General features: G+C 43.4%; 1 long non-coding RNA gene across 1 annotated transcript; it reads right to left on the reverse strand.

The window, feature by feature from the left end:
* Nucleotides 1-21,565: 21,565 nt before the first annotated feature.
* LOC145356163 (uncharacterized) lies at nt 21,566-24,047 on the reverse strand. The gene is made up of 3 exons (XR_013889071.1): nt 23,953-24,047; nt 23,749-23,857; nt 21,566-23,637 (listed from the first exon to the last, which is right to left on the reverse strand). It is a non-coding gene; the product is annotated as an uncharacterized LOC145356163 (long non-coding RNA).
* Nucleotides 24,048-26,288: the final 2,241 nt, after the last annotated feature.

Consider the following 26,288-nt stretch of genomic DNA (forward strand, 5'->3'; position numbering starts at 1 on the left):
CTCTTAACCTCCTCTAGGAGGTCTAAGATACTGAAAAGTGTGAGGGAGATGGGAAGGAGATGAGAGAGGTTAACCCTAGGGAACACATTGTTCCGATGGTCACTGTGAGAAGGGCATGGGGCATTTTGGGGTGCTATGCTGGAAGAGGGTGCATTGGATGCTCCTGCATGATTGTAGAGAATAGCAAGGGAACATATATATGCAGAAAAGAACTGTGGGCTCATTGGGAACAGGGATCAAAAACATACCTAGATCACATAAACAGAGGCAAGGAGTTCCATTTAAGAGCAAAGTATGTGAAGCAAAGGCTGATGGAGGGGGTGATCAGCACAGTGACAGGGTTGCCAAGAGGAGATGGTGAAATTGAGAGGATGATAAAATCTACAGAATTCAAAGGAGGTCAAGATTGGTCCAAAGACCACAAGAAGGCTCAAAAAGTGGAGGCAACAGAGGAACAGTTGGCATGTAGGCTAGACCAGGTAAGGATGACAGATTTCCTGCCCTAAAGGTCATTAATGAACCTTTAGTTTTCGTAACTATTGATAATGGTTTCATGGTCACCATTAGATTTTTAAGTCCAGAATTTTATTGAATTCAAACTTCATCATCTGCTATGGCAGGATTGAACCTAGCTCTCTCAGTCTTGCTCTGGGTCTTTGGATTATGAGAATACCACTGCTCCTAATTCTGAGGTAGGTGGAAATTCCTGGCCAGTAATACCTTCCATCCTAACAGTGCTGTGGGTGTACTTATATCACATGGGCTGCAGTGTTTTAAGGAGGCAGCTCACCACTTCCTTGTCAAGGGCAGTTAGGGGTGGGCAATAAGTTCTGGTCCAGCCAGCAATGCACAGTACAAAACATTTATGAAAACGAAAATCTCAGCAGCTCTGGATTCCCAGGTAGCCAAGTACAGTGATGAACAATATGTTAGCCACTATGTGAGAAATTAGATATGGCTAATTGCACTTTTTATTTGTAGAAAAAAATGTGAAGTAGACACCATTTCTGGGCAAGCGATCCAAATATTCACACAGCATATGCATGTTTTGTTAAACAGTGAGAAGTAAAGCAGAATGCTTGTGTTTCTGAAACTTGTGATGACTTTACATCCTTAGTTACTGAATAGTGTGGGTATTTTTTAAGTAAATATATATGCATGAATTACCTTTCCCTGCATTATGTCAGTGTGCGTAAAGCATTTGTTTTTCAAAACTAATTTATGTGGCTAAGACAGAGCTGCTGCAGTCATAACACAGGCCACAAGTAGATCGAGAGTTCCTTGTAGCAAATCAGTCCAGCGGATCAAGCTGGAGATTAATCTGTAGATAGAAGACAGGGTAAGCAGGGCAATGCATTTTAGAACAGGCAGTTTCAACAATATTTTAAGGCAACATTTTAACTGCTAGGGAACAGCAAGCCTCAAGCAAGAAGTGTCTGTGGAATGGGGATAATGCAGTTGGGGATGATGGGGATGATGCAGTTGGAGAGATAAGGGGCTGAGCAGGGAACAGCCTGCCAGGTGCCATTTTTGATCATTATTGAATGGTTACTTTGAATTTCATAATTTGGAAGAGAATTTTTGCTTCACTACTGTAAATAAGTGAGAAATCGAAAACATTTGTAACATGTTTTGTGGTCTAATGTTGTTGTGCCAACATCTGGTATAGGATGAACTATTTCTGTGGTCCATGCTGATCAGATACAAATGTACAAATGTTGTTAAACCCATTTTAAGAAACATGATCATGCAACCAATCATATACATACCAAGCGACATAAAACAATCTTACAGTCATTGGCTGTAAGATAGATGCATTCATAATTTCTTCCCAAAAACAGACTTTCTCTCACATACATCCCACAATTACAACCTCACGCTGACACATACTAGCAGTGCATCACACACATGCATGCACACATGCATATGCACACACACACATGCGTACACACACATACACACACACACACGAATAAAAATATACCAATCCAGACAATCAAAAATAATGGGTAAACAATGTTAATAAATTCAGGAGGGAATATGAAAAGAGTTTGCCAAAGGAGATGATTGAGGAGCATATATGTTAGAGCAAGGATTAATAAGTTTGAACTTTGTGTGATGCAGCTAGTGGAATATAAAAGTTTTTTCCAATCCCTTATAATCCTTAGCTTCTGTATGGTCTATTTAGCCTTTATTCAGTGAAATTTAACTTTTATCAAATCATTTGTTTTATACCGATTGTGAGTGACTTGCTCTGACCTGCTTTCTGTGATTAACCCAGAAACAACGTTTAATTCCAAGAATCAAACCTCTCACTGAGCAACACAGAATCTAATGTTATTGCATTCTCATTTCTTTACTTAATTGGGTTTGAAGAATTTGATTGAAAGGCAGTCCATGCTATAAGTCATGTAAGTATTTGAATAACTCTATATTAGTTGTATTTTCTCAATATTCAGTGGAACGTAGTAATATTTTTCTTTGAAGATTGTCTGCAGCTTAGCAAAGCCAGGTTTGTAGCTGGAATTTAATATGCCACAGCTAAGTTCCAGTATTCAGGGTATCCTGCAATGAGGTTAACAGAAGATATATTGCCTCATATGTTCGAGTAGCTTAGCTATTGTGCTGTTGTCAATGACCCCTCCTCCCAGGATGTTCAGGCTACATTTCCATGGAGGCCTTAGGCAAGTAATTGGTCATGGTCATTGTCATTCTTCAGTTATTTTCTACTCATGCCAGCTTTACTAGATTTTTTTAACATTATTTTGCTGTATTGTTATGTTGGTATTAAGATATTTGAGTTATTAACTAAAAGTTGGGATCTTGGCCTTCATAAATAAAAGTGTTAGTGAGCTGGATTCACGACTGCTGCAATCTGTGTGGTAAAAGTATTTCCCCCCTTTCTCCCCCTCCACTCTTCCTAACCCCCAAGTGCTGTGAAGTAGAGAGTTCCTGGATTTCGATCCAGCATTGATGAAGGAACAGTGATATAATTCCAAGTCAGAAGGCAGTATGACTTGGAGAGCAGCTTGGAAGTGGTGGGGTTGCCACGGATCTGTTGCCCTTCTAACCTGAAGGTTTAGGAGATGCTGTCAAGGAAACATTGGCAATCTGCTGCAGTGCATCTTATAGGTAAACTGCAGCCATGATCCACCAGTGATAGACTGAGTGAATGTTTCAGATGATACAAGAAGTGCAAGTCAAACAGGCAATTTTTTTCTAGGTAGCACATAGATTCTGAAGTGTTGCTGGAACTGCAATGGTCCAGGTATTTCGAGTGTGTTCTATCATACGCTTCACCTGTGCCTTGTGGATGATGAACAGGATTTGGGGAGTCAGGGGACAAGTTATTGGCGACAGAACTTTAAGTCTCTGATCTGCTTTTGTAGCCAAAGTATTTACATAGCTGATCCAGTTAAATTTCTGGTCAGTGGTGACCTACAGGATGTTGATAATAGAGAAATCAATGAGGGTAATACTGTTAAATGTCAAGTAGAGATAATTAAACTTTCCCTTGTTGGAGATGGACGTTGCCTGACAATTGTGTGGCACAGATGTTACTTTCCACTTAACAGACCAAATCTGAATGCTGACCAAGTCTTGATACATGCAGGCACTGACTGCTCCATTACTTGAGGAGTCATAAACCTAGTGCAATTATCAGTGATTTTTATTGCTAACCTTGTGATGGAAGGAATGGCATTAATAAAACAACTGAAGATGGTTGGAACTTAGATACAGCCCTGACAAACTTCATAGAACCCTATAGTGCAGAAAGAGGCCCTTCAGCCCATCGAGTCTGCACCAACCACAATCCCACCCAACCCCTACCCCCATATCCCTACCTATTATACCCACTAATCCCTCTAACCTACACATCCCTGGTCACTAAGGGGCAATTTCTTAGCATGGCCAATCAACCTAACCCGCACATCTATTGGACTGTGGGAGGAAACCGGAGCACCCGGAGGGAACCCATGCAGACACGAGGAGAATGTGCAAACTCCACACAGACAGTGACCCAAGCCAGGAAACGAACCCAGGACCCTGGAGCTGTGAAGCAGCAGTGCTAACCACTGTGCTACCGTGCCGCCCTAGTAGTGCTCTGTAATGCCGCTTCTGTAGTGGTTCTTGGGGCTGGGATGATTGGCATGCTGCTATCGCACCCATTTTCTTTTGTAATAGGTTTGGCTCAAGTCAGTAGAGATTTCCACCCATTCCCAATGATTTATTTGGACTCGTTGATGACACACTCAGTCAAATGTTGTTTTGATATCAAGGGCTATGACTGTCACCTCACCTCTAGCATTCAGCACCTTTCTTATCTGGGGCCAAGACTGTAATGAGTTCTGCTGCCAAATATACCTGATGAAATCAGGTCTGGCATCAAGGAGCCCTAGCAAAACTCAAGTCAATGGTAATCTGCGGGAAAACTCACCACTAGTTGGAATCATTGATAGCTGGCACAAAAGGAAGATGGTTGTGGTTGTTGGAGATTAGTTATCGCAGCTCCAGGGCGTCACTGTGGGAGTTCCTCAGAGTAGAGTCATAGACCCAACCATCTGCAGCTGCTTGATCAATGACCTTCCTCCCAGCATAAGATCAGAAGTGTGGCTATTTGATGATGATTGTACAATGGTCACTACCATTCACGACTCCTCAGATTCTGAAGCAGATCATGACCATATGCAGTAGAACCAGGACAATATCCAGGCTGGGCTGATAAGTGGTAAGTAACATTCACACCAGACTGTGGCAGACAACTACCATCCAAGCAAGAGAGAACCTCACCATCTCCCCTTGACATTCAATGACATTACCATCATTGAATCCCCCTCTATCAATATCCTGGGGTGATGCACAGTGGCAGCACTGTGGACCAACTCACCAAAGTCCTCCACCAAGGTTTGGAAGCAGCTTCCAAACCCACAATGCCTACCACCTAGAAGGACAAGTGCATCAAATGCCTGGGAGTGCCACCACCTGCAAGTTCCCCAACAAAGCACACACTGTCCTGACTTGGAACTATACCGCCGTTCCTTCAGTGTTGCTGGGTCAAAAGCTTGGAAGTCCATTGTGACTCTTTGGGCCAAAGGGCCTCTTTCTGCACTGTAGGGTTCTATGATTCTATGATCTATGGTTGAGGGAGAGTGCTGATTGATGGATTCCAGTCCCAGGGATCCAGGTGGAAGCAGTTGCAGTTCCCAAAAGCTCCTCAGACAATGAGAATGATGCTCTTGGCTTCCAGGGAATTACCGCCTGTCTGGAAGCCCTTTAAAGATGGCACCCAAACCTTCAACTCTGTGAGTTAAAGCGAGGTGTAGATTTCCTGTCTGCACCTTCTTCATAATTCAGCGTAATCCAGAACTAAGAAAATCCAATTGGCTGGTGGCTGCAGGATGGGTGTGGCCAGCTATCCCATTCTGTAGCTGATACACCCATAGCACGGTGGCACAGTGGTTAGCACTGCAGCTTAGCAGTAACAGACAGCCAGGTTCAATTCTGGTCTCGGGTCACTTTCTGTATGGAGTTTGCACCTTCTCCCCATGTCTGTGGAAGTTTCCTCTGGGTTCTTGGTTTCTTTCTGCACTGCAAAGATGTGCATGATAGTCTGACTGGTCATGCTAAATTGCACCTTCATGTCAGGGGGATTAGTGGGGTAAATGTGTGGAGTTACAAGGATCGGGCCTGGGTGGGATTGTAGTTGGTGCAGTCTTGACAGACCAAATGGCCTCTTTCTATGATTCTAAATGCCAAATTTCATCTACATTTAAACATGCTTTTGTAAAAACATGATTTCTCACAACCACCATAGCTCAAATAGTTACAAAAACCCACCTACATACTGCCTAATGATCAATAGTTTTACATGAAGGTAGTTGATGAGGAGACCTTGAAAATCTGGAGTCAATGTAAATTGGGGGAAAGTTCCCCGTTTGGTTGTTGAAGTCAATCTGGTACAAAGGGAGATGGTTGTGGTGTTTGGCGATCAGTTCCAGGACCTCACTGTAGTTGTTCCTCAGGGTAGTGTCCTAGGCCCAACCATCTTCAGCTGCGTCATCAATTAGAGATGGGCAATACCTGTTGGCCTAGACAGCAAAGCCTACTTCCTGTAAATGAAAAGATGAGATTAGAGGTTACTAAGCAGTTTCATAACAGCTAGCCTGATAAACTTCAGAGAATAAGTAAGCATATAGTAGTAATGCAAAATTTTGATATTTCAGCAGAGTAACACAACAATATAGTGCAAAACTACAATATTTTGAAATAACTAATCAGTGTCTGGATTCTTTTTTATTGTTTGGGAAAATGGCCCCAAATGCAATATGGCTAAGGAATTGAAATCTGTGAGAATAAGCAATTGACTATGTAAATGTTTTTGTATTAAGTGCTGAGGTTAGAATGGCTACATGGATCTCTCAGCCTGGGAATTGCCAGCAAATTGCCAATAGCTGGCAGAGTAGGAAAGAAAGTGCTGGGTGTTAAAGTAATAAAATTCATGTAAAAGTTCCATGTAGATATAATGAGGGGACTTGCACCTAGGTCAGAAGTTACTGTAAAATATCTGAGAGAATGAAATGATGATCACGCAACCAGGATACCTACCCACTGTTGTGAAATTGTGGCAGATACTCACACTGTTATGATAAACATTACATGTTTTTCTGCACCTCAAACTTCTTTACAGGTATATATGTATATTCATGTCTGATTTGAAAGGTCTGAACCCAAATTAAAGGTTAAAGATAAATAGGGTATCCCTGAATGGTCAACAGCCACAAAAACTTACAGAATTATCACTTGTGCCTAAAGATGTACTAATATTCTCACACATGCAGCTATAATTGTATAAATATATTTCCCTGCATGGAAAGAATACCTGACTGAGACACAAACGACACAAGTGGTCACGCTCACATAAAATTAAACACATTGATGTACAAATACTTGAACACGCATCGATTGAGATGGACGTGTATACAATAATGGTGAATTGTATTTGTAAATATTTGATTGAGTTTGAAAATGTTTTGCTGTACCAGGTTATTGAAAGATGTAAAACGTTGAAACAATATATGACATTGTTGAAGGGAGGATGAAGCAGGTGGAGTACAAAGCTCTTTTCAAGCCCTTTATAATCCGATATTCCAGCACAATCAAAATCTCACAGTCACATGTGCTTACATGCATTCACACTGAACAATATAAAGACAAAATTGTACTGACACAGAACATCAGATACATGTTCAATTATACCATATTACTAGTCTGAGAGTTTGAAGGACAATTGCAAAGAGCTGTGAGGCACAAATTAGCAAAAGCAAGCAGTCTGTTTAATTTGGATTTACGAGGGCAGAACAAGAGAACATAAGGACAACAGTAAGTACTCTCAAGCAAATTTGAGTTTAGAATTTTTTTTTCCTCACAGAGCATAAATCTATGGAATAATTTCCCAGTTCAAGCAATTGACAGTTTGTAATGAGGTAGGTTTAAAGAGAGATGTTTTAGTGATATATAATTTCTGCCTAACTCTGAGCTACCTCTCCCCAGTATATATCACCTCTTTCTGTTCCAAATGCAACGTTTTCTTCATTTTTACTAACTTCACCTCCTTACACCTCGACCACACTTTACACACAATGATAACTTGGCAATGATGGCGCAAAGGATTTCACCAGGCAACTGCTAACACCTCCATTTGTTCTTGCGGATCAAATTTGTCAGCAATGGCAGGCAGCTGGTGAAAATAGGAGGAGATATCGAGTCAATTAACATACTCTTTCCAGTTCAGGAAATTGCACTGAAATCTCACATTCTCGCACTGTATAAATTAGAACGTGAAGTTGCTTTCAGCAACTGCCCATCTGTCTCTGCTTATATTTGACATTAAATTTCCTGTCCTTGTCTTTATTTCCAGGCGAAGCATTTATAGATCTAGAAAAGTGAAGGGTTGGGAAAGGGCATAGCTGATGAAGGCAGGGCAACCAGAAACTGATCCTTGCAAGCATCAGTTCAAAGAACATAAGAACATAATAAGAAATAGGAGCAGGAGTAGGCCATCTAGCCCTTCAAGCCTGCCCCGCCATTCAATAAGATCACAGCTGATCTGAAGTGGATCAGCTCCACTTTCCCACTTTCTCCCCATAACCCTTAATTCCCTTGTCTATCAGAAACCTATCTACCCGTGACTTAAATATATTCAACGAGGTAGCCTCCACCACTTCAACGGGCAGAGAATTCCAGAGATTCACCACCCTTTGCTCTTTAAGGTACTATGCTGAAATATTGCCTCCTCAAACACTACTCCTTTGATCAGGCATGACACTCTGTTCTTGAAGAAACTCATCTTCAAGGTATTTTTTGAGCTCTGTTTTCTTACTTGAGCCTCCACAGATCAGTACAGCTCAGTTTTCTGCTGTTGCTCTTCCTTGTAGTTTGGTAGCCTCAATGGTAATCTCAGCAGCATTCCCATATCTCACAGCAACATCACAGCTAATGAGGATAAACAGTGCAGCTCATCTAAAGATCAACCCTCTTAATATCAATGTATCATCAGACATGTCCCAAACACAACCAACAAAACTCTTGTTTATGTAGCACCTTTATCATAATAAAACATACATGCTACTCCGCAGAGCTATTATAAAACAAAATATGACATTGAGAACATTAGGAGATGTTGGCGCAGATGAACAAAAGCTTGGTCCAAGTAATAGGTGTGTCTTAAAGGAGGAATGTGACATAGAGAGGCAGTGATGGATTTCCAGAGCTTAGGAATTTCACAGTTGAAATGTTTTGCTATACATTTGCATGTCCGTCTCAATTGGTCTATGTTCAGGTACGGACACTAATTGTGGAATAATGAAATCCAAATGCTCAATTGAGGAACATTGGTGTGTTATTCAGATGGAGGAGGTAACAGAGATAGACGGATTATGTCCCATGGGGACTTGAAAACAAGAATGACAATTTTAGTATTGAGGTATTGTTTAACTGGGAGCCAATATGTTTCAGCAAACACTGGGGTGATGATAAACAGAATTTGTTGTGAGTTAGGGCGTGGGCAGTTGCGTCTTGTATAACCTTAACTGTACAGAGGACAGAAAGTGAAAGGCTAGTCAGGAATTAATTTGAATAACTGAGTCTAGAAGTAACAAAAGCAGGGATGAGGGTTTTAGTAGCAGAAAAACTGAGGTAATGCAGTAGATGTGCAATGTTAAGAAGTTGGAAATAAGAGGTTTTTAAATTAGTGCCGATATGTGATTGTTGTGAAAATCTGGTTCAGCCTCTGGCAGTTGCCAGGGAGAGGGATGTGATTAACAGTGGGGAGTGGAGTTACTAACAGGGTCTGAACTTAATGACTTTGGTCTTCCTAATATTTAATTCAAAGAAATTTCCGCTCATCAAATATGGGATACCAGATAAGCAACCTTATGATGTGGAGGCAGTGGTGGGGTCAGGAGAGTTGATGGTGAGGTAGGGCTGGGTGTCTTCAGTATACTTTTTTATATTTGTTCACAGGATGTGGGCATCAGTGCCAAGGTCAACATTTATTGCCCATCCTGAATTGCCTTTGAGAAGGTGGTGGTGAACTGCCTTCTTGAACCTCTGCAGTCTATGCGGTGTATCATAGAACCCAACAGTGCAGAAAGAGGCCCTTCGGCCCATCGAGTCTGCACTGAACACAATCCCACCTAGGCCCTACCCCCATATCCCTTCATATTATACCCACTAATCCCTCTAACCTACTCATCCCTGGACACTAAGGGACAATTTCTTAGCATGGCCAATCAACTTAACCTGCACATCTCTGGACTGTGAGAGGAAACTGGAGCACCCGGAGGAAACCCACGCAGACACGAGGAGAATGTGCAAATTCCACACAGACAGTGACCCGAGCAGGCCATCAAACCCAGAACGCTGGAGCTGTGAAGCAGCAGTGCTAACCACTGTGCTACCGTGCCGCCAGTGTAGGTACACCCACAGTGCTGTTAGGGAGAGAGTTCCAGAAATTTGATACAGTGAAGAATGAAGATATATTTCCAAGTCAGGATGGTGTGTGCCTTGGAGGGGAAGTTGTAGGTGGTTCCCATACAGGTTGCCCTTGTTCTTCACAGTTGTAGAAGTTGTGAGTTTGGAAAGTGTTGTCAATGGAACGTGGGTGAGTTACTGCTGTGCAACTTGTCTATGGTACACACTGCTGCCACAGTGGTGGAGAGAATGTATGTTGGCATTGTTAGATGGCATTCCAAACAATCAAACTATTTTGACCTGGAAAGTGTGAAACCCTTTGAATGTTGTTGGAGCTGTACTCACCCAGCTAGTGGGGAGTAGATGATGGCCAGCACTGGGCAGTGCTATGGCGCAGTGGTTAGTACTGCTGCCTCACTGCACCAGGGATCAATTCCAGCCTTGGGGGATTGTCTGAATGGAGCTTGCACATTCTCCCCATATTTGCACCAGGTGCTCTGGTGTCATTCCACTGTCCAAAGATGTGCAGCTTAGGTGGATCGGCTATGTTAAGTTGGCCCTTATTGTCTAAAGGTGTGTACCAGAGGGGGATTAGCTCTGGTAAATGTATGGGGTTATGGGGATAGTGTGAATGGGAGAATCTGAGTGGGAAGCTCTTTCAGAGAGCTGGTGCAGACTCCATAGGCTGAATGGCCTATTTTTGCACTGTAATGCTTATATGGTTATGGTTCTAACAAGGTAAACCACAAGGAGAGAATACCCAAACTATAGTTGTATTGCTGGAATTGGGTAGATTAAGGAATGATTTGATTCCGGTTTTCAGGATATTAAGGGGAAGAGATTAGGGTAGAGAGAGAAAAGCTTTCTTTCTGGTTCAGGAAGGCCTGGTGCACAGTCTGAATACTAGAATCAAACCTTTCTGCAGTGAAATTAGAAAACACTTCCACATGCAAAGGACAGTGGCAGCCAAACTCTCTTCCACAATTGATGCTGGATCAATTTTAGTAATTCTAGCAATTTTAAATCTGAGGTTGATTTTCTTTTGTTAAAGTGTTGAGGGGGATATGAAACTAGGTCACACATCAGCTATGATTGAATGGTGGAATAGGCCCTATAACCCTGACACTTGTCATGAAACCGTTCATGTCTACCCCAAAAAAAAACGTTTATTTACTGGTCACAAGTAAGGTTGCAGTGAAGTTACTGCAGTGAAGTTGCTGCAACTGTACAGGGTACTGGTGAGGCCGCAGCTGGAGTACTGTGTGCAGTTTTGGTCGCCGCACCTGCGGATGGATATTTTGGCCTTAGAGGGAGTGCAGAGCAGGTTCACTCGGCTGATACCGGAGATGAGGGGGTTAGCCTACAAGGAGAGATTGAATAGACTGGGTCTGTACTCGTTGGAGTTTAGAAGGCTGAGGGGGGATCTTATAGAGACGTATAAGATAATGAAGGGGGTGTATAGGGTAGAGTTAGAGAGATTCTTCCCGCTTAGAAAGGATAGCAGGACTAGAGCGCACAGCCTCAAGATAAGGGGGGGGGGCAGTTTAGATCGGAGTTGAGGAGGAACTTCTTCACTCAAAGGGTGGTGAATCTCTGGAATTCTCTGCCTGTTGAAGTGGTGGAGGCTACCTCACTAAATATATTTAAGTCACGGGTAGATAGGTTTTTGACAGACAAGGGAATTAAGTTTTTGACAGACAGGGGAATTAAGGGTTATGGGGAGAAAGCGGGAAAGTGGAACTGATCCACTTCAGATCAGCCATGATCTTATTGAATGGCGGGGCAGGCTCGAAGGGCTAGATGGCCTAATCCTGCTCCTATTTCTTATGTTCTTAATGCAGAAAAACCCCTAGTCGCCACATTCCAGTGCCTGTGCACCTAACTAGCAATTCTTTCAGAATGTGGGAGGAAACTGAAGGACCTACAGGAAACCCACACAGACACGGGGAGAATGCACACATTCCACACAGACAGTGACCCAAGCCAGGATCCGAAGCCCCATCCCTGCTGCTGTGTGCCGCTACAGACAGGGCTCGTTTTAAGATGTCAGTTGGAAGACAGACAGCCCCGCTTCTCCCTCAGTCCTGTAGTGACAATCAGTCTGTGCGCTAGATCACACAATCATTGCAAATTCATGCGAAACATTCTGTGAACGCCAACGCATTTTTATTGCTCTTTCCTGAGACTCAATTTCCCCTGAATCCTTTCCCAGTATCGGCAGTATTCTCAGAGTCACCCACAAGGCAGTAGAGCGGGGGGGGGGGGGGGGCGGGGGGTGCGCTGCCTCTGAAATGTGCAGCCTCTCCACAAACTGAATCAGATGGAAAGTGTGGGTCTGCGTTTCTTGGCGTTTCCCACACTCAAGCAGCCAATCGCTGCTGTCACGGGGACAATGGGCGAAACATCTCTTTCTGAATGGGGAATTATCCACAGCGTTTTGACTTTTTTTTTCCTGGAGCCGAATCTCAAGGGGACCATCTGGAGATGTGGCATGAGCCGGCAATGCCTCGCCAGCGGGGCTCGTGTAAGGTCATGAGAACCGAGGGAGGGGGTTGGTCTCACACGTGGCACCCTCCACAGGAGCAAAACTATCAATTCCATCGGCCGCTTCTTTATTTAATGTTACCGAGAGCTCAGTATATTTCATTTAAAAATCGTTTAGTGGGAATATTTGATTTGATTTATTATTGCCACGTGTATTGGTATACATGTATTTGATGTAACAATACATAAAAGTATTGTTTCTCGTGCTATACAGACAAAACATATCATTCATAGAGTACATGGAGAGAAGGAAAGGAGAGGGTGCAGGAGATAGTGTTACAGTCACAGCGAAGATGTAGAGAAAGATCACAATATAATTTATACATTGGATAAAAACATTGGATCCGCTGAGATTTTCCAGCATTTTCTCTTAATATAAGTTAGGTCCATTCAAAAATGGGCTTAAGAGAAATTGCAAAGGTACAGTTCCCTATCACTTACAATGGGTTAAATGTAAACTTCCCGAGGGGAGTATTATCTAAAAAAATCTCAATATTAGTCTGGATTTCCTCGGTCAGTTTTGAGTTTAAATGTGACCAGCCTTAAAGGGGAGGTGAAATTCTCAGCGTGTCCTCCTTACTCGTGCCTGGGAAGAGCTGGCTTTGGGGGAGGGGGGAGATTTCCTGTCTATTGTCCCCCTCAGGGCGCTTCTTGTGCTCAGATGAATGAGCTTATTCGCGGCTCATTGAAACGCAGCAACTGAACGGATTCTTTTGTCCGCGGCACGTGGGAAACTGCAGCAGTAACTCACTCCGGGAAGGGTCGTGGGTCTGAAATCCTGCTCTCCGCCCACCTCCCCCCCCCCAAACCCCCATGTAGCAGAGCAGCACTTCAAACTCATTGTCAACTCACGATCCACTCACCTGTGGAATTCAGATCAGCTCCCTCCTATTGAATCTGTCCGCCTTCCTGTTTGAATACATTTGCTTGTGTACCTGTGCCAGGATGTTCTTTTCAGAGAAATCCCCTGTCCTTTCATAAAAGACGCTGGAATCTGAACAAAAACAGAAAATGCAGGCCTTTGCCAGAGCTCTGACATCCAGACTCTATTCTCCCTCCACAGATGTTGTCAGGACTGCTCAGATTTTCCCGCATTTTCTGTTTTTGTTCCCTGTCATTTCCCTCGCAATGAAGCTACTTTCTATAAAAATATAATCACGAACACAGGAAAGCGGCCGACAGGTAAAACGCCCAGCTGTTCACCTAATCTGTCCCACATATAATTGTCGGGTATAGTTTATCACAACCCCTGCACAATCTGTAACCCCCTATGACTTGCCTGGGCTTGTAAAATCGCACTTACTGTCCTGTCTGGAGACAATACACATCTCTTTAACTTGTGCTTAATGCTATCTCCACTCACATTGCACTTTTAACACTTGAATAGCAGGTTAGCTGCAAAGACTTGCATTCTAATCAGTATTCTGTACACTGTGTGTGTCTTTATATGCCCTTCTCTGATCAGAAGCTTCCACACACCTGATGAAAGAACAGCGTTTCCGAAAGCTTGTGGGTTTATTATCAAATAAACTGGTTGGATTTTAACCTGGTGTTGTCAGACTTCTTACTCCCTCCAGAGACATATAATCCCATGGGAGAGGCATAACTCTCCCATCCCTTTGGCGACAGCGACTAGTCGAGGAGAATTATAATGTTATACTGTAGCACAGGAGGCAAAGGGGAGACTTCTTGGCAATGTTTTTCCTTGTGTTTCTCGATTCCTTTTACTTCTTCCCACAATGTGCCTGCCGAATGTCCTTTTCACGTCAATATTTTTCTCTCATGAAGCCTCCTTTTGTCCTCTATCTGTACAATTGTTGTAATTTAATCATCACTTTACCCATAACTAATTATTTCCTGCCACCCCCTGCTCCTTTTAAAATGCGGTTTATCTGCAATATGTTTCAGTTCTGAAGAAAAGGCCAGGCACCGGCTACTGTGTGCCTGCCAGACTAAACTGCCTCAGCTACTGAGAATCTTCACCGCTTCCTGTTTCTGGCTGTGAGCTCCTGTTCTCTTGCCCGGTCTGTATTCAAGTTCTACCTTAACACTTGGTTTTATTAATAACAGGCGAGAACTCTCTCACTCAATGTCAATCAGTTTGTGATGTGACAGACATTTCACAACAGTGCCCTCAGAGATGGCGAGATGATAATTTGAGGAATTAAATCCCATTTTCTCCGTGGAATTGAATGGATTTTAACTGCGCTAAAATCTCACCAGGTCACATGGAAGGAAGGCATTCGGCCCGTCGCGTCAGTGCTGTCTCTCTACTGGAGCAACTCATTGGTCCAGTTCACGCCTTTTTTTCTATCCACTACAAATCGTTTCTCTTGAGATGAGCATTCAGTTCACTTTGAAACCCTCTCTTGAATCTGTCTCCACCTTTCTCTCAGGCAGTGCATTCCAGTTCCCAGGTTCGCTGCCTAAACATATTCTTCCTCGCAACAAAAACATAAGATCTTGGAAAATCGTCGGAGGGTCATCCAGACTCGAAATGTTGGCTCTATTCTCTCTCTCCACAGATGCTGTCAGACCTGCTGAGATTTTCCAGCATTTTTGTTTCAGATTCCAGCATCCGCAGTATTTTGCTTTTATATTCCCCCTCGTGTTTCCGGGATCTGTTACCGATCACTTTAGATCATCTGGTTCATCACCATTGGGAATAATTTCATCATATTTACCCTGTCAAGACTTCTCGTGATTTTGAACACCTCCATCAAACCTCCGTTCAAGCGTCTGGATGGAGAACATCCCAAGAGTCCAAAATCAAGCAACTTCTTTCATCGCTGGAATCTTTCTGGACAATTTTTTTCCGCAATGCTTTCACACTGCTTCTAAAGCGTGATGCCCAGAATTGGACACAGTACTCTAGCTGAGACCCAAACAGGGTTTTATGAAGGTTTACCATAACTCCCCTCCTTTAATATTTTCTGCTCCTGTTTATAAAGCCCAAGGTAAGTACTGTTATCCACATTCACACAAATGTAGGGCTAATGGAAGGACTCTTGGTAGTGTCGATGAGCAGAGAGATCTCGGTGTACATGTGCATAGCTCCCTGAAAGTTGGCACCCAGGTTGAGAAGGTTGTTAAGAAGGCGTACAGTGTGTTAGCTTTTATTGGCAGAGGGATTGAATTTTGGAGCCATGAGGTCATGTACAAAACTCTGGTGCAGCCGCACTTGGAGTATTGCGTACAGTTCTGGTCACCACATTATAAGAAGGATGTGGAGGCATTGGAAAGGGTGCAGCGGAGGTTTACCAGGATGTTGCCTGGTATGTTGGGAAGGTGTTATGAGGAAAGGCTGAGGGACTTGAGGTTGTTTTCATTAGAAAGAAGAAGGTTAAGAGGTGACCTAATTGAGGCATACAAGATGATCAGAGGGTTAGATAGGGTGGACAGTGAGAGCCTTTTTCCTCGGATGGTGATGGCTAACACAAGGGGACATAGCTTTAAATTGAGGGGTGGTAATAATAGGACGGATGTCAGAGGTAGGTTCTTTACTCAGAGGGTAGTAAGGGCGTGGAATGCCCTGCCTGCAGCAGTTGTAGACTCGCCAACTTTAAGGGCGTTCAAATGGTCAGTGGGTAGGCATATGGATAACATTGGAATAGTTTAGGTTAGAGGGTCATTAGATTGGTTCCACTGGTTGGCGCAACATCGAGGGCCGAAGGGCCTGTACTGCGCTGTAGTGTTCTATGTTGCCTCTAAGGGTGGCACAGTGGTTAGCACTGCTGCCTCATGCGCCAGAGACCCGGGTTTAATTTTTTCCCCTTGTGAGACAGTGTGGAACTTGCACGGTCTCCCTGTGTCTGTGTGGGTTTCATCCAGTTTCCTCCCACAGTCTGAAGACTGTGCAGGTTAGGTGGATTGGCCATGGTTAAATTGCCCCTTAATGTCGAGGGGGATCAGCAGGGTAAATACATGGGGTTACAGGGATAGGGGCTGGGTGGGATTGTGTCAGTGCAGGCTCGAAGGCCTCCTTCTGCACTGTAGGGATGCTATGATTTGTCCCTCTGCTCCCTTAGAATTGTGTACTTGTATCACTTCACATAGTCTGCATTAAATTTCATCTCCCACGTACCGCCCAGCCTGTCCATGTCCCTTTAAGGTCTATCACTAAGCATATGAAACTTACAATCCTATACAAAATTAAATTATAAATGTTGCTCGTTCACGAGATTGCTGATAATCTGAATCAGGAAGGAATAGGGACAAAACTGTAGGGTCAGGGAGAAAGATCAGGGAAGTGAGACGGTTGTTTAGGCCAGAATTTGAATAGAGTGTGCAGTTCTGATCATCTTATTACAGAAAGCTTGTAATTACACTGGAGAGGGACACAGGAGATTTATGAGGATGTTGCCAGGACTGGAAAATTGCAGCTATAAGAAAAAACTGGATAGACTGGGTTTGCTGTCCTGGGAACGGGGAAGCTGAGAGAAGATTTGATTGAGATGTACAACATTATGGGGAGCCTGAATAAAATGGGTGGATAGAGTAGAGAAATCAGTGACATAAAGTGATTGACAGAAAGATTAGAGGGAAGATGAAGGAAACCTATTTTCTCACCCAGCGGGTTGTTGGGGTCTGTAACTCACTGTCTAAAAGGGCGGTAAAGGCAGAAACCCTCAGCTCATTTAGCAAGTGTCTGAATGAGCACCTAGTGTGTTGTAACCTGCAGGAGGGCTACAGACCGAATGCTGGAAAGTGGCATTAGACTGGGTGGCTCGGTTTCCATGAGCTAAGTGGCTTTTTATCAGTGCCGTGAATTTTCGATGATTCTAATCCAAAAAAACTGTCCCTGATGCAAAGGGCCGAATGGCCTCCGGCGCTGTAGATTCTATGCAACAGAAGCAGTCCTGGAAAAATCTGTCCACCAGATTAAGTTTGCAGTGTAAGTGGCTTGAAATAGTTCCCAGGTGTGAGGTGACAACGGCGAGTTCATTGTCCAACAAATGCAGGAAAATCGCCCACGAAATTCTTTTGCTTCAGTTCCACTTTCCCTAGACCCCGAGGCCTTGTCTCCAGTGACCCCCGCCCATTAAAGTTTCAACCTCTCCAGGGCTATTTGCTTTGTACTGTTGGTCAGGGCTTGGCCTCTGACCTGTTTTGTGTTAATGGCACGTGGGAAATTCTCAGCAACAATCGCCCAATTTCATGAAGGGAATACGTCGCTAAACTGGAGAGTGGCAGACTATGTGGTCTCTGTATTCTGTATACCATTAATAACCAGCAACTAAATGTTAACATTGAGAGAAATAGCAGTTCTGGGCATACATTGTGACAGTGCTAATACCGGAATGGCTTTGGCCAAACTGGAAGTTACACACACTGCTATTGCTTATGTTAGAGAAACACGGCCGTGCGAGTTGACACTTTCTGCTGGTTATTCGTGGGAGGCAGCAATGTCCTTAAGGTTTATCATAGCGTTGCTAAAATATGGAGCAAAGCAATGCAAAATAAACATTCACTGTTTATCTTTTCTGACGCAAACTTCAGTTCATATTTATTGAATCGCAGTAACATATTCCCTTTTAGCATCTCCGGTTGAAGACACCACATATGGTCTCTGCATCCCGCTTTCTGCACATTGTGTGACCCCTGGACACCAGTGTGGGAGCACATCTCTCACAAGCAGAGTCCTGTAGAAGGGAGAGATGTTTTTGAGTGCAGTCCCGCTTCCTGGTCGGATGATGCATTTTGCAAATTGCTGCCTTATAACGATCTCCATTACAACAAGAAGTGGAACTGCACATTTTAACAGTCAGATACTGGATTGTTTCATTTAAGATAAAGACTTGCAATTTGTTTTAGACAAAGCAATGCTGTTTCCAAATAGGCATGAGTCGCAAAAACCCAGCTTGCAGGTGCAACAGGTGGTCAGGAAGGCGAATGGGATGCTGGCCTTCATAGCGAGGGGGATTGAATATAAAAGTGGGAAGGTCTTGCTGCAGCTGTATAGGGCATTGGTGAGGCCGCAGCTGGAGTACTGTGTGCAGTTTTGGGCGCCGTACTTAACGCAAGGATATTTTGGCCTTGGAGGGAGTGCAGAGGAGGTTTACTAGGCTGATACCGGAGTTGAGGGGGTTGAGCTATGAGGAGAGGCTGAATAAACTAGGCTTGTACTCGTTAGAGTTTAGAAGAATGAGGGGAGATCTCATTGAGACATATAAGATGATGAATGGAATGGATAGGATAGAGGTGGAGAGACTCTTCCCGCTCAGAAATGACAGTAGGACTAGGGGGCACAGCCTCAAGATAAAGGGGGGACGGTTTAGAATGGAGTTGAGGAAGAATTTCTTCACTCAAAGGGTGGTGAATCTCTGGAATTCTCTGCCCGTTGAAGTGGTGGAGGCTGCCTCACTAAATATTTTTAAGACGCGGGTTGGTGGGTTTTTGATAAGAGAGGGGATTAAAGGTTATGGGGAGAGGGCGGGAATGTGGAACTGAGCCACGACAGATCAGCCATGATCTTATTGAATGGTGGGGCAGGCTCGAAGGGCCAGATGGCCTACGCCTGCTCCTATTTCTTATGTTCTTATGTTCTTATATTCCAGTAGTGAATACAAGAAGCCTGGGAGTGACGGAGATATGTTTATCCTGATGAGGAATGTAAATTCTGAAGCTCACAAACAGTCGAATTAAAGTGTATAGTAAATACATATGAGATCTATATAGATGGGTCTGCGTTGTAGGGCTTGTCCTGATCACCAGTCTGAAACCTACAGTGTTTATCAACTATTCCCAAAGACAATTTCCATGCCCTAATGAGGATGGCCTCTTGTAACAATATGTTATTTACCTAAAGAAAATCTGAGAATATTCGAGAAAAAAAGATGTTATTCAGTGTTGGGCCTCGAAACCATAATCAAAGAATTCGAGAAACTAACTGGGCTGTGTCCGTAGCCATGTACCTTGGATCTCGAAGATAGCAACTCCTTACTAGCCTCATAATTTCTTTCACTAACCTGCCTATTATCTTATGCTAATATCACTTCCACCATATAACATCACTTGCAAATTCCTTTCCAAACCACTCACCATCCTGACTTGGAAATTCACTGTTCTTTCACTATCAATGTGTCAAAATGCTGGAACTCTCTTCCTAACAGCACTGTGGTGTACCTACACCACATGAACTGCAGCTGTTCAGGATGGAAGCTCATCACCACCCCACTCCAAGTTACATCAGGGATGAGAAATCAATGCTGGACTAGTCCGCAATGTAAGAAGTCTCACAACACCAGGTTAAAGTCCAACAGGCGAATTTGGTAGTAAACGCCACTAGCTTTCGGAGCACTTCTCCTTTGTCAGGTGAGTGGAGAGTTCTGATCACAAACAGGGCATATAAAGGCAGACACCCAGTTTACAGAATACTGATTAGAATGCGAGTCTTTACAGCTAATCAAGTCTTAGTGGTGCAGACAATGTGAGTGGAGATAGCATTAAGCATAGGTTAAAGAGATGTGTATTGTCTCCAGACAGGACAGTAAGTGAGATGTTGAAAGCTCAGGCAAATCATGGGGGTTACAGATAGTGTGACATGAACCCAAAATCCCTGTTGAGGCTGTCCTCATGTGTGCAGAACTTGGCTATCAGCTTCTGCTCAGCGGTTCTGAGCAGACTCTGCTCCACATCGTGACTAGTCAGCAATGCCCACATCCCATGAAAATTAACGTTATCCCCGTTCCCCGTGTAGACACGTTATAATTCATTCTGCTTACACCCTCTCTGTCGTGTGTTTGTTTCTCTTTCCCTCCATTTTGTTCTGTATCTTTAAGGTGTTATACATTTCCATGTCCGCAGTTCCGACGAAGAGTCCACCTCTGAAACTCAATCTCGCTTTATCCCTCAGTAGATGGCGCCTGTCCTGCTGAGGACCCCCAGCAATTCCTGCTCTTGTATCTTGTAATGTCAACAAAGAACTTGAAGAATATCGGAAAATAAACTATTGCTTAAATTTGCAAATATTCTAACCACGTTTCCGAAACAAAAAAAAAACTGCCTGGGACTGGACTGGAGTTATACTTCATTCCCTGTGAAGCCCAAATTATGTGGTAAGAAAATGTCCTAAAGTCCTCAGGCCCTTGACCCTTGGAACAGGCTGATTTTCGGGAAATGACAGTATAAACGATGCCCAATGAAGGTAAACATCAGACTTGATAGGGATTTCAACTAAGTGTTTAAAGAGGAAATATCTGGCCCAATTATTTCCACTACACTGGAACTCTCCCCGCCGTTTCTCTTCTCACTGAAAGTTGGTCGGAAGCTCGTTCGTTTTTATTATGGATATTAGAAAGCTGTAGTTCCCATATTTCGGTCACAGGGATACATTCAGTACTGGCTAAGCCTAAGAGAGTCAGGAGTCTGTGCCTCCTCTCAGCTTACGTCTATAGGAGGATATAGAACCATAGAGTCCCCTCATTGCAGAAAGAGGCCATTCAGCCCATCGAGCCTGCACCGACAACAATCCCATCCAGGCCCTATCCCACTGACCCTACATATTTACCTTGTTAACGCCCCACCATCAGCCTCACCATCCTGACCCTCCCCATTTCAGAATCCGACTGTAGGAGGAAGGGGGGGCCTTCTCCAAACACCAGGATGGGAGATCAAGCCACATATATGGGTGGGTTTGAGGGAATAGTGTTAATTAATCCCAGGAGAAAACTCAAAGGGTAATTATTTTAATTAAATATACGAGAGAACCATAGAATCCCTACCGTGTAGAATGAGGCCATTCGGTCCGTCTCCGAAAGAGCATTCTTTTATATCTCGGAGTTATTCAGTAATGCACTGTGTTCAAATTCCGCTTTTAATCAGGAGTCTGTTTGAAAACGGACCCGCATCAGAAAAACGCAGCCGCGCCGTTCCTCTTGGGAACGGAATCAATTCTGTGAAATACCGCTGAACTGTAATTTTATACACTGTATCTGTTTTCCCAAGGGAGTGGGAACGGGGAGGATACTGATGGCAGTTCAGCTATAAAGAGAGGCGAATGTAGTGTGCTCAGCAAGTCAGTACAAACCACGCCATAGAGAGAGCTTAAATCATTTTATTGGAAGTTTGTAACACATCAACGCTGCAGCCTCGAATGTAAATTCTAAGACGCTGCAACAATGTACCGAGCTGTAAATCTCCAAGCCCCAAATGTAGATCATGCATTAACAACTCCGCCTTTTCCCTTAACTGCCACAACAGTTATCACAGAACAGCTACTGACGAGGGAACTCAACCATCCAGAATTATTAAACTACATTTCCCCATCACATATTCTACCTAATTCCTGAGCCAGTGCGCTCCAAACGTCAAGCATTGGTCATCCTTCGCCTGGAAAAATTCTTCCAAACAGCAGAATTAATCTTTCTTCATGCCGGTTTTAAACCCAATGCTCTCTTGCTCTGTAAACCACACCCCGAAGCAATGTCCCTAACTTCATTCTTTTTAATGCAAAACCATCACAAAGCAATGGCTCATTCACAGAATGCTGAACAAGAGCCGGAGCTCTGAAGGATCCAAACATTTAATATTGGGCCTTTTTTACAAAAAAGATACGGATCGTCTTCTAGGAGTTAAAACACCTTTTCATCCCTAATATAGGGCAACTGCCACCTTTGTAAAACAATTTTACAACGTCTATTCCAAATCTTTGACACGTAACGTTGTGCTGTCCATATTTTAGAAAAAGGAACATGATAATTTACACGGAGATCATATTATACTTCATGTGTATCTCTCGACTAAAACTTTCCCACAGGGATTCCTTTAAACATCCCATCCCCAACTCACTTCACAATTAAGATAGATGTCACTTACATACAATTCAATCATTTTACAAACATCATTATTGACACATTGAGAATGAAAACAGCATGAAAACACTTAATTATGAAGACGCTTGTATGTGCTTCTTAAAGATTATTATTAACCCCTGCAATACCACAGCAATATAATCACAGCGAATTAACTCTGAACTACAATCTTTACAATGAGCTCCGAGAACCCTGAGTGGCAAAGAAACCATGATGTGGAGATGCCGGCGTTGGACTGGGGTAAACACAGTAAGAAGTCTGACAACACCAGGTTTAAGTCCAACAGATTTATTTGATAGTAAACTCACAAGCTTTCGAGGTTTACCTCTTCGTCAGGTAAATCGGTTGGACTTAAACCTGGTGTTCTTTACCCAGAGGGTGGTGAGGGATTGGAATGCCCTGCCTGCTGCAGTTGTAAATGCGCCTAGTTTGGGGGCGTTTAAGAGATCCGTGGATAGGTTTATGGACGAAAAGGGATTGGTTTAGGTTAGTGGGTCATTGTTTTGTAACTGGTCGGCGCAACATCGTGGGCCGAAGGGCCTGTTCTGCGCTGTAATGTTCTATGTTCTATGGTGTTGTCAGGCTTCTTACTGTGGCAAAGAAACATCAAGGGGTCTATAGACTTTCTATTGTATCTTCACGGAGTTGATTTTCGAAGATTTATTCTTTCGATGTGAGCTGGTTACCCGAATAAAGTGCTCCGTAAATGGATATCGATTTATGCAACACACCCACAAACTGTTCACAAGAATAAACTACTTCCTATCCCTTCCACACTGCAGTAGGGATATTTATGGAGATTTCTCCTACATCATTTCACCGTTATTGCAACTACGACACATATTCACTGAATATACAGGTATATATTATTGAGTAACTCTACAAAGACTGTAGAAGACGGGTCACAAGCTTGTGACATGACGCCATTAAGGATTAGGTATAATCCTGTAAATAAAACCCATCCGTCTCCTTCAATGTGAAGATTTAAAATGACGCCGTTTCCATTCCGGAATACTGTCTTACACCAGAGTAAACCTCCAGTGATCCTGCTGCGAGGACTGTCACTTTCTGTCTTGTACAAAATGTTCAAGCGGTTCAGCCCCGCTGGGGGGAGGAGGAGGAGGGGGGGAGGTGCGGATTTGATGGTCTGCACCTCTTGCCTGCCGGGCTGTGACAGGACGGAAAGTGCGGAGGCGCTGCCTGGGGCTTCTGCTGGAGTCGAAACTCTTGTTCAAATGGTCGGCAATTTTCTTCTTTAATCTGCATCGCAGGGCCACGCGTTTCACAACCCGATTATTCTGGTCCGGGGCTAAAATAGAAGAGGGGAGGGAAATATACTTTAGAGAAAGCTGATTTGGGAATAAGAAAGTGGATTTTACTGCAGCCCTTCCAATTGTGCTTCAGAAAGTCAGCACCTTACCAGAGAATTGTTGCTGACTTAATAATGCTCTCATGGGGAATGTTTTAAAGCTTGTATCTGTGGGGATCTTCTTCAGTCCAACACATTCTCTGCAGTTTCAGTATCGATGCTTTTAAGGAGAAAAACAAGTACATATTTTAGCACCGTACAAAATCATTGATTACAATTCATGTCAAGCCTAGCTTCTTGTAAATGTAAATTTACCTTATACTGTGTTTTAGCTGTGCTGTTCTCTCGCCTCGCGATTAATACCACCTTGTAAAGCAAGTTAACATTCTCGAAGCTTAGCAGTAGCTTGTCGGAGCTGCGATTCTGCTGCAGCTCTGCCCCAGGTCCCCTGCATTTATAGCCCCGAGGGGGGAGAGGGAGATGCGTGGGTCCGGATTTCTGTGCGTTTCCCACAGTCTGCAGCCAATCGCCGCTGTCAGAGGGACAATTGGCAAAGCGTTTCTTTCTGAATGAAGAATTTTCTACCCCGTTTGACGTTTTGTTGGGGCCCCGAGTCTCGGGAGACCATCTGGAGGGCTGGTGTGAGCCAGTAATCCCGAGGCAGCGGGGCTCGTGTAAGGTCATGAGAAGGGCGAGGGGTGTGAAAGAGCAGCTCGTCAGTGTCAGCGAGCTCACAGGGAGTGAAAGTTATACATTTTGTCTAATCTCCAGCATCTGGCGCCGAAAATGAATCAAGCTTTTAAATGAATCAAGTACTTTAAAAAAAAACTTAAAGCCTTCCCACTGAATCAAGTTGTCGGCAGTTCTTCTATGTCAATGGCTTGTGTGTGTGTGTGTGTGTGTGTGAGAACTGTTTTAATATCTAGTGGATCATCAAAGGAAGCAGCTTGAACGGTGGAAGCACAGGAAAACTCCCTCAGCATCTGGATCAAGGACAGACTAATATTTGGATTCAGAACTTGGAAAATGAGAATATGAGTCTGATTGTAGCATAGGAAAGAACCCCGGCTCCGGGAAGCAGAGACATGAATCACAGATCGATAATGCCTATAAATAGATTTAGAAATAGCTGGAATGAGGTAAAAACATGACGGAGATATATACAAATACCAACTCATTTCAAAAAGCCGACACACTGTCCGGCAGTTTGGAAATGTTTGTCCACATTTGCATCTAATTGAGGGCAGATTGTGAATTTTTAACATAAAGTTTCCCATATAGGTTCACATGGGAGGTGTAGCTTGTACGGGGAATGTACATTTCAAGAGTAAAACACGACGGGTGCTGGAAATCTGAAATAAAACCTGAAAATTATGGAAGAACTTAACAGGTCTGGCAGCATCTGTGGAGAGAGAAGCAGTCTTCATCTATCAGGTCCTCTAATCAGAGTTGGCAAAGGTTAGAAATATAACAGGTTTCTCACACACTTTCCAAGTTCTATAGCCACATTATTTAGGTTCTGGTCTGTGATGAGTGCCTTTGCTAGCAATATCTCTGCTACTGTCCCTTTCAAAATACGTGCTATCAAAGTCTACGGGGTTAGCAGATAACATGGGGTGGATATTAACAGGAATGAGTGACTATTACAAGTAGTTTAACACTGTGAAAATCCCCTAGTTGCCACACTCAACCACCTGAGAATTTAGCATGGCCAATGCACCTCACCAGCACATCTTTCAGACTATGGGAGTAAACCAGCGCACCCAAAGGAAACCCGTGCAGATTTGGGGAGAACGTGCAGACTCCACACAGAAAGTGACCCAAGCTGGGAATCCAACCCAGGTTCCTGGCAGTGTGAGGCAGCAGTGCTAACCACTGTGCCACAGGGTCATTGTGTTAAGATAACAATTTTATTGAATAATAATTATAAAAAGGACAATCATAACTGATAATATAAAACAAACATATAAGAAACATAATATATATAACAGAAGAAAAATAACTTTATTGAAAGCAAAAAATGTTCATGTATATCTGAAGAAAATGGGACAGACAGATGTTTGTTTAAACATATACAACTTCCGCCAGTTTGGTCTGTTCCACAACAGCTCCCCAAAATTGGTACACATGTTACTATCTCCCTCAGTACATGCATTACCAAGTTGCTTAGTAACCCCAATGGGGAGGCCCTACAGTCAGCCACTCTGTTTCTGACCCTTCCTCCTATCATCCATGTTTGACTATTCCATCTGGCTGCAGGCCTGAGTCTCCAACGCAATGTATTTTTAAACTGGATTTATTGCGTCATTCCAGTCTCTGGAAGCCTGCTTTCCCAAAACAAATCTTAGCTCTTATCACAGGGACCACAAGGTTAAGCAGACCTTGCAATATTCAGGCTGTTTACGTAGCTTTTGATGGTGTCTTCTTATCAATTAAACTTGATCTCCTGATGCTTCAGGTAACCACACCAGGTAAGATTACTCAGTGACTTGGTCTGTAGTGCAAGGATCACAGAATGCTGTAGGACAGCACTTCTGAAAATTAAAAATTACTTATTTTAATATTCCATCTTGAGAAAGTAAAGGAAGAAAACTCAGCCTGAACAGTAGCTGGGCCTGTACAAAGAAAACAAGATTGAGAAAATTGGTCAC

The sequence above is a fragment of the Carcharhinus amblyrhynchos genome, chromosome 20, assembly GCF_965287045.1.
Source record: "Carcharhinus amblyrhynchos chromosome 20, sCarAmb.v2.hapA, whole genome shotgun sequence".
Classification (NCBI taxonomy): domain Eukaryota; kingdom Metazoa; phylum Chordata; class Chondrichthyes; order Carcharhiniformes; family Carcharhinidae; genus Carcharhinus; species Carcharhinus amblyrhynchos.